Raw genomic sequence first — 7,593 nt, forward strand, 5'->3', positions numbered from 1 at the left:
GGAAGTCTATGGTTGTAACTATGGTAACAATAAAATGCTGAAAAAAATTTTCCCCTTAAAGTCCAATATCACTGAAATTACTGGGATTTTACACATGAAACAAAAAGTAGTTCATTACAAAACTAATAGATCTGTGGATTTTATATTTTGAGATTTCCATCTAAAACTTAATGTGAATATTTTGTTTTCAAACCAACCAGTGTGGAAAACCCAACTTCACAGTTGTATGTAGTTGGGAAGGGCATGAGCACTTTTAGGGCAGATTCTGCAAGCTTTGGATGTTCAGCGCTGAATGAATGATGATCTGCTTTTATGTTATTTTTAATTTTTTATTCAAAATATTCACAAATGTATTAGCTATAACATGAAACACTGATATTCCGATGGTCAAATATGTGCAAGTGGATGTGTTTTGTTGTTTAAACACCTGTATAACGATCGCGTTAGTTGAGCTGTATGTGCAATGGGCGGCGTCATGTTAGTATAGGCTACAACACGTCAATTCCTCAACTTCTCACGAAATGCATAAAAGTAAGTGGCTGGTGAACTGGGAGAAGAATACGGAAAAATGTAAAGCTACTTACACAACTTTACACAAAGAATAAAACCTGTCGTCTTTTTATAATGGAAAGGATTATTATTGCCGCTTCCATAGACATCAGTGTGTATTTTACAAACTCAAAATAATTTTAAAGTAGTCCTCATGTTGCAAGGTTGGTTCCCTTTCGTTGTCACTCCGAGTTACGTCGGATGACGACGAATGGGGTTTCGCTTAGAACACCTATCGACTTTGAGTATTACAAAACGAGCCAATGGCAAAGAAATGCCATGGGTCTGCGGAATTTGCATAGTGTATCTCCGCCTTACGTCGTGGGTATAAAAGGAGGACGCCGACAACATGCAGATATGTTTTCGCTTTGGAGCCAAGAATATTTCTTCACTCCACCGTCATCTCTGACTTCGCTCTACGAGACGAGCTTCTCTCTCCGATGTTGGTGTGACGGCGATCTGCAGCGAGCTCACAGTGCCTGCTGATCTGTGCAGTGATCTGCCAGTGTGTGTGTGTCTCCCTGTGTGCTTCAACATCGCAGAGTTTTTTTTTCTCCTCTCTTAAAAGAGCTCACACGCGGCACGTCTTTTTAAAGACGGCTCGCCCGTGCATTTCTGGTTGCAGTGGACTGGTATCGGACTCTGATGGGCACGAGCGCTGTCTAGTGTGTTTGGGCTTTGATCATGCTTGAACAGCGCTCGTGGATGACTCATGTTCTCTCTGGGAACGTGATCATCGCGTCATATATAGGTCGAGACTCGGTGAACTCGCAAGAGTGATAGTCCCCTCATCCACCCCCCGATCTTCGGCTGGTGGCCAGTTTGACCTGATGGTGTTGGTCTGGAACAAGGAGCCGACTCCGTGTCCGCGACCCCAGCCCCCCTCTTTAATGACGGTGCCCGCTAGCGATCTGATGATTCCACGAGTGTACCCTCGGGTGGCCCGTGTGTTTTCATTTGAAGCTACAGAGGATGATGCTGTGTCTGTAGCAGCCTCACTAGGTGGGCTTGATTCTTCTGGAAATGACGACTCGTCACAGCTACCACCCTCTCGTGGGCATACGGCTGTGCCTGAGTCTGATCCGGAGATGACGGCCATGCTTTCCCGGGACGATTGGTTTTTGGGTGAGGCCGCCGACCCGCGTCCACGGCAAACCCCAATATCTTTCCTCCCGGACGTGCATGATGAGATCACGGGTCCGCTCGTTGGTCTCATCCGCCTTTCCTCCCCTCAGGGGCCGCTGCCCATGGGTAACCCTGTGGTCCCCCCGGTTGACACTCTGTTGCCATGCTACTGTGTCCTCAGAGTGCTTCCCGGCGCAATCCTAAGCACCCGTCCAAAGCCTGTAGTTCTTTTCATCTACACTAATCTGTGGCGAAATCCTATAGTGCCACAGGACAGGCAGCCGCCTCACTGCATCCCATGACCGTTCTGCTGGTCTACCTGACCCAGATGCTCATGGACATGCAGGAGGGCGGGACTGACCCGAGGCTCTTCAGTGAGCTGCGCGCCGCCACTGACCTTGCTCTCCGAGCGACGAAAGTGGCCGTACGCTCTCGGAGTCAGGTGATGTTCACCATTCTGGGGCTGACCGGTCTGATGTGCACGATGTCGGGCGGACCCGTCTGCTCGACACCCCCATCTACCAGGTCTGCCTCTTCGGCGGTGCGGTTGAGTGCTTCTGCCCAACAGTTCTCAACCGCCCATGAGCAGATTGAGGTTATTCTGCCCGACGGCCCCGCCGTCCGCTCAGATCCCTCAGTCTGCCCACCGACGAAGGCGCCCTCCTACGGTTCCAACCCCCGCCCGTTCACCCGGGCCTGGCCCTGGAAGACCGTAGGGGGGATGCCACAGCCCTCTCCAGCCCCGCCCCCCACTAAACGCCGGGTTAAGCGGCACTTTTGAGATGGGCTGCTCAGAGATGAGACTCAGTTCTTTCCAGGAGTTGGTAGCAGGGCCACTCCTTTCCCCGGTGGAGGGCTGGCGAAGAATCCTTATTCAGAAAGAACTGACTCTCTCGTCTCTGAGCATATAGAGTTCTCGGACGACACAGAGCGCCGCCCACAAGCCGTACTCTCCTTGTCCCCCTCTGTCCCAGAGGCGGTTGACACGGCGTCCCGTCCACGGACCGCCCTGCCCCTGTCCCCCTCTGTCGCCAGACCCCTGACAGAGCAGGCCCCCGTGGAACGCTGGTCCTTCCCTGTCCTCCTCTGTCAGGGTGCGGTCATGACCTTGCCCCCACACCGGGCCGCAATGCCGTCCACGTCTGGGCCGGTCATTCCGCTTCGCTGCACCACCGGGGGGACGTCTGTGGTTCTTGATGCCGCTGCCACAGTTGGGAGCCTGCCTAGAGCTTCCCTTCTGTTCCGCTGGGTCGCGCGAACCGTCGGCTCGGCTTGCGATTCAGTTCGCACGGTCTCCTCCCCGCTTCAGGGGAGTCTGCTCCACTTTGGTCGGTGGCTATGCCCCTATCATAGAGCGGAGGTTGCTACCCTACTGGCGATGGGTGCGATTGAGACTGTTCCTCCAGCCGAAATGAGGTCCGGGTTTTCAGCCCATACCTCATTGTCCCGGAGAAGTCTGGTGGGTTACGGCCAATCCTGGACCTACGCATCTGAACCGCTCCCTTCACAGGCTGCCGTTCAAGATGCTCCTGGCCAAACGCATTTCTGGATGTGTGCGGCCACAGGATTGGTTTGCAGCGATCGACCTTAAGGACGCCTACTTTTATGTCTCCGTTCTCCTTCGACTCAGACCATACCTACGGTTTGCTGTCAGGGCACGCGCATATCAGTACGCTGTTTTCCCATTCGGGCTAGCCCTGTCTCCTCGCGCCTTCACAAAGGTTGTTGAGGCAGCCCTTGTTCCTCCATGGGAACACGGTGTTCGCATCCTGAACTATCTCGGTGACTGGCTGTCTTAAGCTCACTCCTGAGACCAGGTTTGCGAATACATGGACCCCGTGCTCCGGCACCTAGCTCGGCTGGGTCAACTGGGAAAGGAGTAAACTTTGGCCCGTTCAGAGGAGCTCTTTTCTTGGTATGGACTTGGTCGCCTTCTCCACTCAGCCATTGCTGACTTGCCTGAGACTATCAAGCGCAAGAGTGCGGTTCCACTGAAGTTTTTTCAGAGGCTCCTGGGGCATATCGCATCTGCAGCCGTGGTACGCCGCTCAGATTGCTTCATATGAGACCGCTTCAGCTTTGGCTTCGAGACCGAGTCCCGAGGTGGGCATGGCAACATGGCACCCTCCGAGTACCAGTTACTCCGACCTGCCGTCAGTACTCACCCCGTGGTCGAACCTCAGTTTTCTACGGGCCCGAGTGCCCCTGGAACCCGCTTCCCGGCATGTTGTTGTCTCAACAGATGCCTCCACGGGCTGGGGCGCCATGCGCAATGGACATGCTGTCACACTCTCATGTTGAGCAGAAATGCTCCTGAAAAATTCTGTGAGATTTATCACACCCAGGTGTTTAGCAGGAATGCTCCTGAAGTTCAGTGAATTTCTTCACACTTAGGTGTTGAGCAAGGTTGCTCCTGAAGCTCAGTGATTCTCGCATGTAGTGTTGAGCAGTATGGCATGTCTATTGCCTCGTGTTGCTGGCAGTACGCCTTGCCCTGCACCGCTTCCGGGCGTTGCTCAGGGGTCAACACGTACTAGTCCGATCAGACAGTACCGCCACAGTAGCGTACATCAATCGTCAAGGTGGTCTACGCTCGCGCCGTATGTCGTAACTCGCCCGCCACCTCCTCTTATGGACTCAGAAGCATCTGAGGTCGCTTCGAGCCATTTTCATTCCCGGAGTCCTGAACTGTGCAGCCGACGAGCTCTCACGGCTTCAGCCCCTCCCTGGAGAATGGCGACTCCATCCCCAGTCGGTTCAGCTGATTTGGGACCAGTTCAGGGACGCACAGATAGATCTGTTTGCCTCTCACGACTCGACCCATTGCGACCTGTATTATTCCCTGACCGAGGGCACGCTCGGCACGGATGCACTGGCGCACAGCTGGCCGCGGGGCCACAAATATGCATTCCCCCAGTGAGCCTTCTTGCGTAGACCTTGCGCAAGGTCAGGGAGGACGAGGAGAAGGTCATCCTGGTTGCCCCTTACTGGCCCAACCGGACCTGGTTCCCCGAACTAGTACTCCTCGCGACAGCACCTCCCTGGCCGATCCCTCTGAGGAAGAACCTTCTTTCTCAGGGACGGGGCACCCTATGGCACCCTCGTCCCGATCTCTGGAACCTCCACGTGTGGCTCCTCGATGGGACGAGACAGGTTTGAGTACCCTACCACCAGCGGGTGGCTACCATCACTTCCGCTAGGGCATCGTCCACGAGACACGTCTATGCGTTGAAGTGGAACCTCTTCGTCAGCTGGTGCTCTTCTCACCGAGAAGACCCCCGGAGATGCTCGATCAGTGTTGTGCTTTCCTTCCTTCAACAGGGGCTGGAGCGAAGGCTGTCTCCCTCCACCCTGAAGGTTTATGTTGCCGCTGTTGCCGCACACCATGACCTCATCGAAGGTAAGTCGGTGGGGAAGCACGACCTGGTCATCAGGTTCCTGAGAGGAGCGAGGAGACTAAATCCGCCTCGCCCTCCTCTCGTTCCCTCTTGGGACCTCTCAGTGGTTCTAACTGCCCTGAAGAGTGCTCCATTTGAGCCCCTGCAATCAGTCGAGCTTAAAATCCTGTCTATGAAGACAGCGCTTCTGGTTGCACTGGCCTCCATAAAGAGGGTAGGGGACCTGCATGCATTCTCTGTTGACGAAGCGTGACTGGAATTCGGGCCGGCTTACTCTCACGTGATCCTGAGACCCCGGCTTGGATATGTGCCCAAGGTTCCTACCACTCCCTTCCGGGACCAGGTGGGGAACCTGCAAGCGCTGCCCCTGGAGGAGGCAGACCCAGCCTTGGCACTGATCTGTCCAGTACGCGCTCTCCACGCCTATGTAGACAGAACGCAGTGTTTCAGGACCTCAGACCAGCTCTTTGTCTGTTATGGTGGGAAGCTGAAGGGAAAGGCTCTCTCCAAGCAAAGGTTGTCTCACTGGATAGTAGATGCCATTGCTTGGCTTACCAGCAGCAAGGTCGACCGTGCCCCCTTGGTGTGACTGCCCACTCCACCCGGAGTGTAGCGTCCTCTTGGGCTCTAGCGCATGGCGCCTCGCTAACAGACATCTGCAGAGCTGGAGGCTGGGCGACACCTAACACATTCGCCAGATTCTACAATCTCCGAGTGGAGCCAGTGTCCTCTCATGTACTCGCTTCAACCAGCTAGTACTGGACCCGCTCAGGTGTCTGCGCTTGCTCGCTATTCCACTCCACGGACTGGATACGTGCGATTTCTCCTCAGGTGAGCTTCTCCGAAAGCCCTGAGTTCCTCCAGCACTCCTGCCATCAGCGCCAGTGTCTATTGCCTGCGCGTCGGCTAGGTGCCTCCCGTGTGCATGGTCCCTCCTCTGAGCGACCCCCACATGTGTATTTCCACTGTAAGCCTCTCTGACCATATGTCTTTCCCTTGGCAAGCCACCTTGCCACCCCTGGGGTTGAAATTTCCACCTGCGGCTGGATACCCCAGTGTTCTCCATATGTTTCCTTCGGGTCATATGTGTATTCCTAAAGGGAACGTCTTTGGTTACGTATGTAACCCTCGTTCCCTGAGTAGGGAACGGAGACGTTACGTCTTCCTGCCACTTTCCACAGTACCACGCAGATCGGCTGAGCTCAGTCTTGGCTCCTCAGCGAAGAAACATATCTGCATGTTGCCGGCGTCCTCCTTTTATACCCACGAGGTAAGGCGGAGATACGCTATGCAAATTCCGCAGACCCATGGCATTTCTTTGCCATTGGCTCGTTTTGTAATACTCAAAGTCGATAGGTGTTCTAAGCGAAACCCATTCGTCATCATCCGACGTAACGTCTCCGTTCCCTACTCAGGGAACGAGGGTTACATACGTAACCAAAGACGTTTTCCGCCTAGGAACATTGCGGGGGAGCGGGGAAAGTCACCATTCTCATCGGAACAGGTTATTAAACCATTTAAATGATTTCTAAATGTGTTATTAAGTTGAAATAGTTGCCGAATGCTCCTTTAAAATGTATAATGAGCACTTTTTCATTATTTCTTAACAAATGCTTTAGGAAAATTGCATCCTATATTTTCACTTTACTTAAAGCCATCAATGATGCATTTGTAGAGGTTAGTAACCATATTATCATTCACAATGAATATTTATAAGAACACAACAGTTATAAATAACAATATGCACTTGTTTGACAGAAATAAATCTGAATTACTAACACGTTATTGTAACTGTAATATAATAGCATTATAGCAATGCATGTTGCATCTTTATTAGACTAATATTTATAAACCAGTGTATAATGGAATATGAGCAAACACATTGAAAAAACAATTGCAAAACTTGTAAGTAATTATATAAATAATATAAATGTGTCTGTTCTATAATAAGTCTTTATAAAAACATATTTATAAAATAGTATGTATTGTAAGTATAAATGGAGCTATAATTATTTAAAATCATGGTCTTAATAGAAAGTGTTACCAATTTTTTTTAACATAAAAAAACTGGATGTTTAGAACATTTAGAATTAAAGTTTTCAGAAACTAATATGAACATCTGCAAAATGATCTGAACACGTAATACGCAAACGGAATCGTTTTCAAAAAAATTGAAACCTTTTTTTAAAAGTTTGCTTTTTCAGGCCCCCAAAACGCCATTGTCCTATAAATGAACGGACAAAACACATACACATTTTCAGTTTTTAGTTGAAAACAGAGTTGTGTTTGTGGCAAGAAATACACAGAAGCCCCCTCAACCATAAAAACTGCTTTCTGTGTTTTTGTTTTGTTTTTTTCAGAGCATTATTCTGCTGCCCAGAAACTCAACCTCTGTATCTGCTCTAAGTTTGGGTCGCTTGCACTTGTAATGAGTATTGTTTAATAAATCTGTTGAGAAGCTTTAAAGTCACTATGAAATATGTTTTATCAGCGCGATCTCACGGCAATTCGTACGAATTTT

The sequence above is a fragment of the Siphateles boraxobius genome, unplaced genomic scaffold (assembly GCF_051911475.1).
Source record: "Siphateles boraxobius isolate OS27281-9 unplaced genomic scaffold, OSU_SipBor_1 12, whole genome shotgun sequence".
Classification (NCBI taxonomy): Eukaryota; Metazoa; Chordata; class Actinopteri; order Cypriniformes; family Leuciscidae; genus Siphateles; species Siphateles boraxobius.